This window comes from Ursus maritimus, unplaced genomic scaffold (assembly GCF_017311325.1).
Source record: "Ursus maritimus isolate PB19 unplaced genomic scaffold, ASM1731132v1 scaffold_30, whole genome shotgun sequence".
Classification (NCBI taxonomy): domain Eukaryota; kingdom Metazoa; phylum Chordata; class Mammalia; order Carnivora; family Ursidae; genus Ursus; species Ursus maritimus.
In genome coordinates, this window is record NW_024425564.1 from 8,990,377 (window position 1) to 9,005,063 (window position 14,687).

The window sequence follows — 14,687 nt, forward strand, 5'->3', positions numbered from 1 at the left end:
CATGGGCTTGGTGTTTGCGTGGCCTTGATGTTTCGCAAGTTCCTCGTGTTTTGTTTGTTTTTTAATCACTGAGACCACTGGAAGGAGAGGTGGACCACCTTTGCGATCTTGTTCCGCCCAGTTCTTACGGGACTTGCTTGCCGCCACCTTCCTTGGGGTGGGGGGGGGGTGGCAGGGGCAGCGGGGGGCGCGACATGGAGACCAGGTTGTTGACCCCACAGGACCCAGTCCTGAGCGCGAGTAGGTAGTCACCGCCACGCCGCACGGGCCCAGACTGCTGCCCTTGGATGAGAAGTCCTTCTGCGGGGGTGGGGCGCGCTGGCAGCCTGCACCCCGGAATCCCACCAACAATTCCGCGCCCAGAAACCTGTTCTTTACAAAGAGCACTGGGGCGGGGGGAAAGGGGGAGGAGAAAAAGTCTCTGTGGAGCAGCAGTAAAGAACGTTTGGGGTACAGTTTGGCAGCCTTGCCTGGGCACCTTCCTCCCGAGGAAGGCGAGTCTGACCGCGGGTCTAGATGGTGACATGCGGCGTCTCCCACAAGGTCCTTACCCATTGCGACCCGGGTCAGAGTTCCGTCTTTCTCCGCAAGCACACCTGCTCCGTCTCCTTGCAAACACGGCTCCTCTTGCGAGTTTCCTTCCGTGAATGTGCCAGAAAGGGATACATGGAACTTTGTTTTCCTCGAAGCAATATACCTGATAATTAAATAAAGTGCGTAGAGAAAAATACATGGCTGAAATTGGGCAGAACTGCAGATCACAGATACAAAATTTCCAAGCCCGTTCCCCCGTTTCCATAGGGAGTAACCATATCTTCACCCAGTGTTTGAGCATTAAATCATGCAATGCATATAAGCCGTTCAGCCCAGAAAGCAAGGATTAGAGCACTAAGTGCCTGAGTTTGGGGAGGGGGGACTTTATGGGTTCATGTAGGTGGCAAAAGATAAGATAAAAATAAAATAAAATAAAATTTCCTAGGGTATTTATCCAAGGGCTGTCATGCGTGGACATGAACTAAGAATTCTGACTCATAAATTCAACTAAATGCTTTCAGTAGAGTTTCTGAACCTCATCATAGATGATTATGCAAATAGGTACCTCATGTGGGGTTCCATGGTGTAATGGTTAGCACTCTGGACTCTGAATCCAGCGATCCGAGTTCAAGTCTCGGTGGAACCTGCTAAGTGTTTTGGTCTAATTTTCGGCTTTTCCCAGGAAAGAGCTTGAGTTCACCTAAATGACCAAAGTCAGTTTTGCCCCTGGTATCTCCTTTGAGTTTCTGCAAGTCCTGAGAGGTCTGTATCTGGGTGAAGAAGAAGGAATAGAATTTCATTCTGGCTTAATGGAGTTTATTGTATAAGGAAGAAAAGAAGCATCAAAAGTAAATATAGGAGGAAAATAGCAAAAGCCCTGCACTCTGCTGCGACTAGAAAACCAATTCTAATAAAAAGCAACAATCCACTTTTATGACATTCATTTTCTGTGCACATTAGAATGAATGGTTTAGATATTTCAAACATGGAAAATAAGCAATTCTGTTGGTATTGGAGAATATACATACAGTTAATAGCAAATTTCTCTTCTGCCCTGGTGTCTAGCTGCAGTTTCTGCCCCCTCCTTGCCCCTTATGGCCTCTGAACCCAGTTTTTATATATAAAATATGGACAGACACTACACACACACAAACCAAATGTGCTTAAATTGGGTGACTCTAAGTACATGGGTATATAGGACTCATTTTTTGCACTTTATTTTTTTTTAAAGATTTTTTATTTATTCATGTGACAGAGAGACAGCCAGCGCGAGAGGGAACACAAGCAGGGGGAGTGGGAGAGGAAGAAGCAGGCTCCCAGTGGAGGAGCCTGATGTGGGGCTCGAACCCAGAACGCTGGGATCACGCCCTGAGCCGAAGGCAGACGCTCAACCACTGTGCCACCCAGGCGCCCCCATTTTTTGCATTTTAAAAATATCTACAGATTTAACCTATTTTCAAGTAAAAATTAAGGGAGGACCCATAATAATATTTTCATTGCAATGTGCCACCCACAGAATACCAAACATCCCTCTTTCTCATCAAAAATGAGTAACTACTGCTGTTTCTTTGCTAATTACATTATTTGTAGAAGTTTCCTTTTTTCATTTGCTCTTTAACTATTTTGCATAGATCTTCAATTTTTTTTTAAATTTTAGTATAATATTTGTTTTAGATGAAGTGAGTCTGTTTTTTTCCTGGCTTGGAAATTTGCAGACATTTCAGTAAGGGCTGGGAAGATTCCATCCCAACAAATGGTCTCATTATGATTCCAGATGTGTATGAGATGCAAATATTTTTCCTACAACCAATACATATCACTAACTCCAAGTGCGTTTACACTGCAAATTCTCCCCCCATATGCTGTCTTATTCACTGTCTGCTTCTTCTCCTATGACCCTTTGTGTAAACTGTTTAACCAAACATTCACATCCAGATTCTCCTTCATAATAAATGAGTTGCATGAAGTTTCTGCTGCTACATGTGGCCACACTCCATCATTCAAAACCAGAGATCTGTGGTTTTCTCTCGCGCGGTATGCCACTAACTGTAGAATACTATGCAGGTTAGAATACTCTGGAGGTTTTGCAAGTACTGTACTGGGAGAATACTAATTAGAGTCTTATTGTTACAGGATTTTTGTTCCCTTAGTGCCCGTGATTCTTGGTTGTGCCACTTGGAAGAATGAGGAGGTGGACCAGAGAAAGAGTGGTGGGCAGCAAAGCAAAGTTTATTGAGTGATAGTGCAAAGCTCCAGGAGAGGGAAGGGACCCGGGAGGGTTGCCATTCTGGGGTTGAAATCCAGGGGGTTTTATAAGCTTTTCTGCAGCACTATCTTGAGCGTCCTGAGTGCGGGCCCCTGTGGACTGGCTGCTAAGGCGTGCCGATCAGGGCTTTGGTCATGCACCTGTCTACCTGTCGGGCTCTTGTTCACGTGCTGATGGTCTTTTGGGCTGACATTTGGAGACTACTGCCTCAACCTGTGATCGTGACCAATGCATTATGGTTAATTGTTTTGCTTCAGGATGTTTTGCAAAAGTGACTTTTGCAGAGGCTGCTAGACAGGCTGCTACTGTGGTCTTGTCTAAGCTGTAAAGCAGGATGCCGTGTTCCGTCTTAGTTGTCCCAGCTTTTTTCTTTCTTGTTGGGGACCCTGGCCCTGACTACCTAAGTGTCCAATTAACCCCTGACATTATCACACCCTTTGACCTTCAGAGTGCGTGCAATCTACTCTTCATACTCATCATTCATGTATACAGGTTGCTTTTCATTTGGTCAAAATTGAAGTTTTCTTTATTCTTTTTTACATTCCTAGATACATATGTTTTCTTCTTCAGACAAAAATGCAAAAAATGTCTCAACTCTGCAACAGTAAAACCCTAAGTCTTTATTGCACACATTTTATTATCAGAAAATCGTACATATGACTCAAAATCAGGAAACTTATTTTAATTTTTTAAAAGGATGTATTTATTTATTTGTCAGAGAGAGAGAGAACACAAGCAGGGGGAGTGGCAGGCTCCCCGCTGAGCAAGGAGCTGAATGCAGGGCTCCTTCCCAAGACCCTAGGATCATGACCTGAGCTGAAGGCAGATGCTTAACTGATTGAGCCACCCAGGCGTCCCCAAAACCAGAATGTTGAAAGAAGATATGGTCCGTAGATATTTTCTCTACACCAGAAACTGGCCACCATGCTTGGATTAAAACCCATAGCCATATGGATTAGTCTGATTATTATAGAAGAGGAGAGGGAGGATTGTGAAGATTCTTTTCCTTTCTGTTCTTTCTGATTAAGCACGAGAAGACCCAGCCTAATTTAAGAAGAAGAAAGGCATGAATGAAGTAGATGAGTGTCTATGCACAACAAGCAGAAATGCAGTTTGCCCACAGTTGACACCAGTCACTCATTTGATACTGGTGGTGAAGTTTCCAAGTGTGATCAGGCTCATTTTTCTAATGCTCTCCCATCAAGAGTGTTGCCATCTACGATGATGCCCTTGTAATGTCCGTTTCCTAGGACATTCTATGAGTAGATCATTTGATTGTTTGCAAACTAAATAAGCCCTCCTACCAGGTCAGGGTACAGGGCTGGTATAGGGATTTCTGGTATATGGGTTGTCCTAAAATGGAATTAATCATGCCAGTGATCTTTGATCCTCTCAAAGTTTGTCCATCTCACACCATGCAAGTGACCCTATTTGAGATTGTTTTAATGTCCCTCATTACCCACATATTAGATGCTAATCTGTTGTGAGATGGAGCTCAAAGACTTTGGCCAAAATCAATATTCCTCATTCCTATCCCAAAAGAACTTCGATATGTTGAATTTCAATTTTTAAATTAAGAAGTAAACGAGAATTTCATCACAAGAGAAGGTTGCTATAGAGGAAGAAAGAATGGGGAAGAAAGCAACTTACAGCGTCTAGAAGCCTGCCTGGCATTCAAGCCTCATCATGTTATTCTCCTACTGAGCGTAATCTCACAGAATACCAACATCAGACATGGTTACTCTGAGACCATGGTAAAGTGAGACCAACAGGTGGCATCCCAACTTGGTCGAAGCGAGGCAAAACCAAGGTCACTGTGGCCACCCACAAAATCCCAAACCTCTCTGTCACTAAAACAAGTGACTGCTACCCCTTGCCAATTATAGCTTTACCTCCACTCTAGTCTACCTCCTTATGAACAAGATCAATTGAGAAACCCAGTGATAGAATAGCTCCTGCTTTCTGACTGTTTCTAATCCAGAGCAGAACCCTGCTGTACTTTGGACCCTCACCCAAAGCACCCAACCAAAGCCCAAATCCTACAATAGGTTATTTCTAACATCCTCCTCCGTAAACACCTCATGATTCCTCTAGTGTGTTCTCCTCACCGCAATGGGTAATAAGCCCGGCCTGCTCAACCGCAGGGGTGTTCCTGGTGGTCCGGCTGGAGGACACTGACTCGGTCCACATAATGTCAAGGGGATGCAATCTGTGTTAGGAATTCAGGGCAGGCATTTGAGTTAATTATGTTCCACAATTCAAAGCACGTTACCATTATTGGTCCATATACACTCTTTTTTTTTTTTTACTTGATTCATTGATATTTTCCTTTCACAAAATAACATTCTATGTCTTCTAACTCCAGCAGCAAGTATTCTACTATTTACAATGTAACTTCTCCCTCACCCCCATCCCCTGACTCTGTAACTTTTTGTTTGAATGTTCTCTTGCGAAATATGTAGTTCTGTTTGCATGTGTTTTGTCATTTCTATGAGCAGTCCAGTGTTGCTCACGTAGTTTTTACATTTAATTTGTAACTTCTTCTTGCTGTCTCACACTTCAGTGCATGCATCCACCCAGTCTGACCAACTCACCGAGTCTTAGAACAAACAGATTGATTAAAAACCCCACCAGTGTAAACACCAGGCCGCAGGTAGACATCTTCCTGTACACTCGTGGGATGTATAGCCTGAGAGAGAAACAAAAGTTGGATCCCGTGGTTAGTTTATTGTTTATTTAATTAAACGGTGCCAGGTTTGTTTCCAAAATAACTCCATAGTTTCCAGCCATCAGTTCACAAGCATCGATATCCCTACAACACTATCGATACCTTGAAATTTCTGTCATTCTAACTTTTATCCATTTAAAAGATGTCAAATGATATATATAGATTATTTCATTATGTCTCAAAGATTACAGTGGTTTTAAACAACTGTCAGATTTTTAGACAATCCCAGATGTAAATTAGTATCTGTAAAGACCATATCTTTAATTGATTGATTTTTTTTTTTACCTCCATAATGATCTCCTTCTAATCTCTCCCACAAAGTTAACTTTAAAACTATCTAACATAGGGCAGCTGGGTGGCTCAGTTGGTTAAGCGTCATAATTTCAGGGTCCTGGGATGGAGCCCTGTGTTGTTGGGCTCCCTGGTTAGGGGGAGTCTTCTTCTCCCTCTGGCCCCACACCCCCTTGTATTCTCTCTTTCTCTCTCAAGTAAATAAGATCTTTTTTAAAAAAAAGTATTGAACATAAAAAATATCTAATGTTTACATTTTTACTGGAATTTCTTTCTGCAAAGCAGATGTCAATATTTTGTGTATTTAATTTTATTTTCCATATGATATTTTGCTATATATCTCATTCCGCTCCTTAAATTTTCACTATTTTTTTAGATTCCTCTGTATAGTTATATGTAAATCTACTCTTTTAAAATGCTGCCTAATACTCTCTGCAGTAAATACACCTTTTTTTGACACAAAATACATCTGAGCTGGTTGTAAAATCTTTGACTTATGTTTCCGTAAGTATCTTGTAGGTGTTTTTCCCACTTCTTCACACTATTGAATATTATTCTAGAGAATGCTGTTTCAAGTATAATTCTTCCCCTTAGCAATAAGGTGATTTCTTTAGAGGTTCCCTAAATAGTTATTTCTTTATCTTCAAAGTTACATAATTTTACAAGGAAATATCCTGTGTTTTCCCCTCTGTTTGTGGTCACCTTTTTTCCCACACCCATCCTTGCCGTCTGGCTTCCCTCACCCATAAATTTGCTCCCATCTTTCTTTCTTCTGGACAAGAACTCGTGAGCCTCTTAACCTACTGTTTGTTTCTTCCATTCACTTGTGAAGCCCACAGAAACATTTTTATCCCCTGAAAGTGCTATTGGAGGTAGGGGGTGGGGACAAAAGGATCTGCTCTGGGGTCTCTATGCAGAAGAATTGAAACATTAATTCTTTCCAAGAAATATGTGGACTGATGCTTTGTAGAGTTTTCAAAAATCTCACTCCCTTCCATTTTTGTGGTTTAGTTCCAATTTCTCTCCATCTCTGGGGCCAAAATAGCTCTTCCCTTTCCCTCAAATCAGTCTAAGACTCTACATCCAAACCCCCTTGGCTGCAAAAGTCTTTCCCGGGATCAGGCTCTGGTGTTCAGGAGCTGAAAAGCTCTACTGTGTGGGAAACTCTTTATAAACTGTTAAGAACCCCCCCACCCCGCTCGAAAACTGGCAAGCTGCCATGAACTGATGAGTGATACTCCCGGCGTCAGACGAAACACAAGCACTAAACACTCAGGGGCAGCAGTATTCTATGCCAGGCTAAATCCAGACTTTCACATTGCACCACTTTCGTGGCCTGATCGCCAGAGGATGAATCCAGAACAGGGAGCCCATGCAGTGCTGGAGGCAGGTGGTGGCGGGCATGCCCAGCACTGGCAGAAGCAGACCCACAGCTGTTGGGAGGGGGGTGCGGAGCCAAAACCAAGCCACCTTCAAGCTCCATCCTCCTGCTTCCTAGTTCTGAGACTTCAATCATTTATGGTTGGATCTCTGTGGACCTCGTGGTCTGTAAAATAGATAGGTTGTAAAGATCTGCAAATAATAAGACATGTAAAGTCTTTGTAATGGTGGTGTGTAGTAAGGGCTTGAAAAATAGGACCTGCTATCTATTATTTGGGGGCACTAACACATCTAACCCGGAGTCTGCTAACAACTTGACAATTTTAGGAGTGTCTCCTAAGGAACTCATGAAAACCTTGGTTCATAAACCTGTCTGGAAGTCCTCGGTCAAGACCATCTCACTGTGCAGCATTGAGCTGTTTCCTCATCTGTTAAATGGAAAGAAACTATCATGGGGCTCCTGCTTAACTTGTATCTTCTTGGAGCAAAGTGTTGGATAAAATTACCCGTTATGAGAGTGGTTAAGGGGAGTACCCGTGTACTATTAGAGCCCAGGGGCTGGAGTCTGTGATCTGAGGCATCTCATGAATCAGGTGAACTGCCCTGCGTAGCTTCCACCAGCGTCTGGACACGGAAGGCGTGGGCTCTCCTACCTTCGGGTGCAGGTGCGGGATACACGTTGGGGAACAATCTGGTTTGGTTCCTGGTAAAACCGTAGTCGGCAGGATTCGAACCTGCGCGGGGAAACCCCAATGGATTTCAAGTCCATCGCCTTAACCACTCGGCCACGACTACCTGCTCATTGCCACCGTAAAGAGCTGGCATGAAGCACTGGGGGTCGCGGGGAGTGTCGCCCGTGGTAGGTCCAGCCACAGTGGGTTCAACCCGGCCTCTCCCTGAAAAATGAAGGAGCCCATCCCGAGCACATCAAGAGCCAGCCGGGATGTCTCGGTGCAATTACAGGCTGAATGTCAAGTGCCCTGGGCGCTGGGGCTCGTCCCCTGGCTGCGGCCCCCTGCGGCGACCACGGCCACACCTCGTGCCCCGGGACCCATGGAAGGCGAGCCGCACTGAAAGTGAGCCCTGAACAAGTTCGAGTTCGCAAATGAAGGGGTCGTGGGCAGTGAGGACCGTCGCGTTTGCTGCCGGAGCTAAAATCTACAATCAGGACTCTTCGGTGGCCTTCGACTTACTCGTCCTTCCAGAAGAACCATTAAAACCGCGCTGGGGCGGAGAGGGAGGCGGGGGCCTTGGTTCCGTCTGGAGGGCAAAAGCCGGGCGGGGAGGTCTGCGACCCCTCAGGGAGAGGTGTCTCGGCTGGTCCTGGGCGGGGACGCGAGGTGGCTCCGAGGGGACCGAGGCGCTCCNNACACACGCGGTCCCCAAGGCCCCGCGCTCGGCCCCGCGCCCCATCCCGCGCAGCACAGAGGCGCAAAAAGGAAATGAAAACACGCAAATGTTGGACTAGATCTGGCCAAATTAATAGGGTCGATTCTGGGGTCAGAGACTCTCTGGTTTACCAGAGTGGGATAAGGAGGGGCACACTCGGACCAGATCCCGTTTTATGGAAACGTCAGAAACCCTAAAACCACGGACTTCTCTCTGAATTCTAGGAACGGACGTGAGTTCCCAGGGCATAAACTAGTGCATTTAGACAGAATCTCACACGAAAGGAATGAGACCTCCAGGATCAAGGCCGAATACGACCCTCTGAGGGTTAAAGCTCACATCTGTTCTCCTCTAGGATAAGGTAACAATAATGTTCCCCTCACTGTATTCTAGTCAGTTTTATTCGGTCTAACTGCCATGGCATTTGCTGCAGACCTCCATTTAGGCTCGTAAAGGGTGTATAACATTTAACACGGTAAATTTACTTTGAACTTTATCGTCCTTGAGCAGTCGTATCAAAGTATTGTCTCCGATCGGCAGCGTGCGCACCACCAGGGGTCCCTTGGGAAATCCGAGTTCTGGGGCCCAGTTCAGATCGACGGACTCGGAGAGTGGGGGCGGGGCGATCCAGCAATTTGTTTCAACAGGACGCCCGCCAGGGGTTCTGATGCCCACTGAAGTTTGAGAAGCCCTCTCCTAGGGAAATATTCGTGACAACGAAAACCATGTACTGCACAAAAATCTTTCCACTTCCCATCGTGATAGTTATGTAATATATTAAAAATGGATGAATGTTTAAGTATGCTGGCTTCATCTGCCCCTAAAATGAGATTTGGGAAGATTCTGTAATCATTCTGGGACAATGTTTGTGCTGTAACGTTCACTGACAAAGAAGTATGCAGTAAACATGACTTCAACTTTTTGCATGACTTCACTACTGAGAGGAAGGGAGGAATACTTCAAAATGTTTCCAGTGCTGGTTTCTGGGTTGTGGCGTGAGGACGGAATGTGCTTGTTTGTCCACTACAGTGGGAAGTAATCGAGTCTTGTACGTGAATATAGCAGAACACTGCATTTCATTGGTTTCTTTATTGATGCTACCCAGGAGTTGACATTTGCTGCAAGTGATTCGTCTGTCTTGTTCAGTGCACTTGTGAAAGCATTCACCTTAAACTTGTTTCTCAAATAATCAATGTCAGTTAGCAATTGACAAAATTAATGAAAACTTTTCCACCCCTTCTTGCTTTCTGACATTTAACTGGGCTTTTAAAAAAAATAATTTTGAAAGAACACTGAGATAGGGAACTTTCATAAGTCTTTAACATTTGTAATATAAATCTTCATATTTTTAAGGTTTGGGGAACTGTTTTATTTGAGGTCTGTTCCATTGTTATTCCTGAATATGGATGCAGAAAAGGGAAGTTTTGAAATAGATAGGACAAACTTTTAAAACAAACGGTTGTGAGTTTTCTAAAACTACTGCAAGACCTTCCACTATGTGGATAACCCAAAACTTATTTTTTTTCTTTTTTTAATTCAAAATTTTTAATTTAAATTCAATTTAGTTAACATATATGTCTTACTAGCTTCAGACTTACTAGCTTCAGAGGTAGAGTTTAGTGATTCATCAGCTGTATATAACACCCAGTGCTCATTACATCGGGTGCCCTCCTTAATGCTCGTCACCCAGTTACCTCATCCCCCCCCCCACCCAAAACTTAAGTGAAAATCCATGGTCATTTGGAGGACTTCAGATCGGCGCTCACCTGATGATTCTGCAGGGAGTACTAGAGCCTGTGTCAGCGCGGTGGGTGTCTCCAGGGTCCCCACCAGAAGCGGACCGAGCAGGAGGCTGGGCTCCAGGAGGTCCCCTGCTCTGTCCGCTCCCGGCAGGCCGTCAGAGGAAGGTCCTTGCAGGCGGAGGATGCAGTGCGACTTGGCCAGTTGCCACGCGTCTGAATGATGTCCAACAGTAAGAGACATGAACAGCGAATGCACTTTGCGGTCGAAAGGTGACCTTTGGAAGAGGCTACTTATGCTAATGAGGCTGGTGGCTCGCACGTAGTCGTGGCCGAGTGGTTAAGGCGATGGACTAGAAATCCACTGGGGTCTCCCCGCGCAGGTTCGAATCCTGCCGACTACGGCGGCTCCCCTCTTTGGGGAGACCACCTCTTGTCTCACAAGCGCTGAGACAGGCTGCTCTTGGCTCCCACCAAGGAACTGGACCCTTCCCCAACTTTGCTCTTTAGAGGCCCACGCAACATTCCGCAGGCTTCCCAGATAGCCAGACATCCGCTCTGTTTTCCGACCAGTTTTTTTCAGAAGCAATTCTACCACAGTCCCCAAAGGGTTTCTTTTCCTCAAAGAACAGCCCAGGCTTTGAGATGCTTTCGTGTTTGCTGCACTCACAGCCTTGCTCTCCAGGCAGCCTTTCCAAAAGAACAGCAGTGTTTGCATCTCCAAAGAATTGCCCCTGTATCTGGGCTCTTCTTCAGCCCCCGACGTCCTCGCCACTGTAGAAAAGGAAATTCCAGGAAATTTTGGATCAAATACAGGTGAAAGCCACGACTCATAGCTACGGTCGCTAAGTCGCAAATCCACGCGGATATTGATAGCAAACCACTACACAGCTAAAGAAATTAGGTAAAGTCATTTTCTTCGTGGAACAGGGTTGACGACGTCACGCTGCGCTGGCTTGTCCTGGGGTCCAGGACAGTGGTGATGAGAGGTACTAAAACCTTATATACTTTAAGATACTTTTATATTTCCTTTGCTACATCTGTTAGTCCTTCAGAAGCAACAAAGCATCCTAAATAAAATGCCACTTATGAGGTATCTATGACTCCCAAGTGGAAAGTGCCACGTCTAAGCGGCAATTGCAATAAACAGGGAAAACACAGAATTCAGAAAATTCATTAAGTTTTAAGAGAAGGAATGTTGCCTAGCACCTGTTGCTCTTTTCTGTGCTTCCTTCTTCAACAAGGAAGGGAGAATACTGCAAATTAAGGACTTCTCAGTGGAGTCCATAGCTGGGTTGGGAAGGGTGGAAGTAGAGTTCCAATAGCCTCTGGTTAAAAGAGGACAGAGTTCCATCGCACTCTGTGGCACCTACTGTGCCTTGTCTTAGTGCCCAGAGTGTGCTCTGAGGAACTCACCCCGTGAGCCCTCTGAAAGAGGTGAGAGAATTCTAAGAACTGGTTTGACTAGAATCTTAGCTTCAGGCATGGGCGCGCTTTGGCCTCGTAGTTCATCAAATTGAGGTTTATGACTCACATCGGCACATCTGACAGATGATATTTCTTTCGCAACTTTGTGTTTAATTGCAATTTAGTAGTAGTGAAGCTTATTCATTAAAATTAGGTTATGTGACATACAGGAGATTCCGAAATGCAGATGGGTCTCAGCCTGGTGTCTGTGGTCTCCAACAGTATTTGTGAGGTCCCTGATGCAGTCTCTATAATTGTCGGTTTTGTGTCGGGGGCATCTGTCCGTGAGAGGGTGAGTAATTGTTATTTTACACACCAGGGGATTTTGAACCAAAAATAAGTTAATAATTTCTTTCTTAATAACTTCATGACCACCGAATGAGAAGAGTGTGCTCACTCTATTCCGTTGTTTTGGAAAACACATAAATGACCACGAGGAGATAGGTGGGCTCCAAACAAATTCTGTCTAACTTCTAATAGGTTTGTCTGACACGAGTCCAACACCTGTCTTCCCAATGACAAAGTCACGCTCACCACTACACCAGGGAAGAGAGCATTATGGGAAATCACGATGCTCACAGCCAAGCCCATGTATACTTACGATGTTCACGGACCAGTATGGGCATGAGCCTACCTAAAGCAGATGACTCTCCAGGACTTGCCTGATCCATATCGCTAAGGGCATTGACCAACGTATTCTCTTTTCTTCCCCTTCTTATATTACACTAGCACGTTGAGAGCAAACAGGCTCTACTGTAAGGCTCTAGTTCCACAGGCTGCCTCTTCTGTATAAAAACACATGGACCAGCAATTTCTTCCCACCAGCATCTTCAAGACCCTGGTTTTTCCGTTTGTTTTTGTCTACATAGACAATACTAGGCAATTTCATCCCTGACATCTCTCAGCACTAAATATGTATATCCGGGAGGCTTCGGACAGCCTCATCATGTTTCATAGGGAAGGAAAAAAGGGTTGAAAGTAAATACTTCCACTTAAAACAGCATCAAAAAGGATAAAAAACTCAGGAATAAATTTAACAAAAGATGTGCAAAACTCATACTCTGAAAACTACAGAACACTGTTGAAATAGGTGAGGATGGATAGATAAATCATATTTATGGATTGTATTTTTTTTTAAGATTTTATTTATTTATGTGACAGAGAGACAGCCAGCGAGAGAGGGAACACAGCAGGGGAGTGGGAGAGGAAGAAGCAGGCTCCCAGCGGAGGAGCCCGATGTGGGACTCGATCCCGCAACACCGGGATCACGCCCTGAGCCGAAGGCAGACGCTTAACGACTGAGCCACCCAGGCGCCCCTATGGATTGTATCTTAACATGGTTATGATGGCAATTCTCCCCTACATTGATCTTCCCTATCAGAATGCTAGCTGACTTCTTTGTAGAAAATGATGAGTTGATTCTAAAATTCACACGGAATTTCAAGGGACCCAGAATATCCAGAACAATCTTGAAAAAGAAGAAAAAGGAGGACTCACTTCCCAACCTCAAAACTAACTACAAGGCAGTGATAATCAAGACAGTGAGATCAATGGGATAGAATGGAGAGTCCAGAAATAAAACCATATGTCTATGGTCAACTGATTTTTTATTAGAAGTGCCAAGACGATTCGGTGGGGAAAAAAAGTCTCTCCAACAAATGGTGCTGGGAAAACTAGATAACCACATACAAAATAATAAAATTGGACCCTTACCTCACAAAATTTAATGAACTAAAATGGGTCAAAGACATAAGGTCTAATATTGTAAAACTTTTAGAAGGAAACAGTGGGGAAATCATAACCTCAGATTTGGCAGTGATTCTTCCATAGGACACCACAGGCACAAGCAACAGGGAGTAGATAAATTAGACTTCATCAAAATTAAAAGCTTTTGTGCCTTAAAAGATGCTATCAAGAAAATAAAAGAGAACCAAAAGAATAGGAGAAAATATTTGCAAATCACGTATCTGATAAAGGGCTTGCATCTAGAATTTCTGAAGAAATTTTATAACTCAAGGGAGAGAAAAATAACCCATTAAAAATGAGCAAAGGACACGAATAGACAGTTCTCTAAGAAAGATGTAAAAATTGCCAATAAGCACATGAGAAAAGGCTTGCCATCATTAGTCATTTGGGAAATGCAAATCAAAACCACCAGGAGCTACCACTTCACTCCCATTAGGATAGCTTTAATGAAAATGCCATATACTAACAAGTGTTGGGGAGGGTATGGAGAAATCAGAACCATCACGCACTGCTGGTGGGATTGACAATGGGGCATTCATGTTGGAAAACAGTCTGGCAGTTCTTCAGCAGATTAAACACAGACTTACTGCATGACCCAGCAATTCCAGGTATATAAACAAGATAAAGGAAAATACATAAATAAATAATGATAGTACAACTATCTCATATCTCACTACATGGAGTATAGAAAGTGAAAACTAAACCTCCCTGCAATCTACAAACTCAGCTATTCCATTTCTTTCCATACCAGCAACCTGAAGCCAGGTCTGGAAGAACCTTCCAGAGTTAAAATATATGCATGTACATAACTTTTTCACTCTAGTTTTTTAAAAATCATAACTATTAGCTACAATCCTGCAGTGAATGTCAATGCTTGCTCCAGCTGTGGGATTATCTCAGGACTCAGGACTGGCGGGGCAGGAAGCCGATCTCATTCCAAGGACCCGTCAGAATCAGTAGTCCTTCCAGTTCTGAGGATAGGGAGTTACTGGCCAACACGGTGCAACACCATCATTGTCATCCAAATGACATTGAAGAATAGGAGAGATAGACCCCAAATACACTTCTGGTATGCAATCCGATCCTGTGGAGAGCCGAGGTACAGTACCGCTGGGCTATCTACCTTATCAAGGGCAGGCTCTGGCAT

At 44.2% G+C, this 14,687-nt stretch overlaps 3 non-coding genes across 3 annotated transcripts; 2 read left to right on the plus strand and 1 right to left on the minus strand.

Moving 5' to 3' along the window:
* The first annotated feature begins 1,108 nt into the window (after window positions 1-1,108).
* Window positions 1,109-1,180, plus strand: TRNAQ-CUG. The gene has a single exon. It is a non-coding gene; the product is annotated as a tRNA-Gln (tRNA).
* A 6,732-nt stretch (window positions 1,181-7,912) lies between these two features.
* Window positions 7,913-7,994, minus strand: TRNAS-UGA. The gene has a single exon. It is a non-coding gene; the product is annotated as a tRNA-Ser (tRNA).
* A 2,655-nt stretch (window positions 7,995-10,649) lies between these two features.
* On the plus strand, window positions 10,650-10,731 carry TRNAS-AGA. Its single transcript has one exon. It is a non-coding gene; the product is annotated as a tRNA-Ser (tRNA).
* Window positions 10,732-14,687: the final 3,956 nt, after the last annotated feature.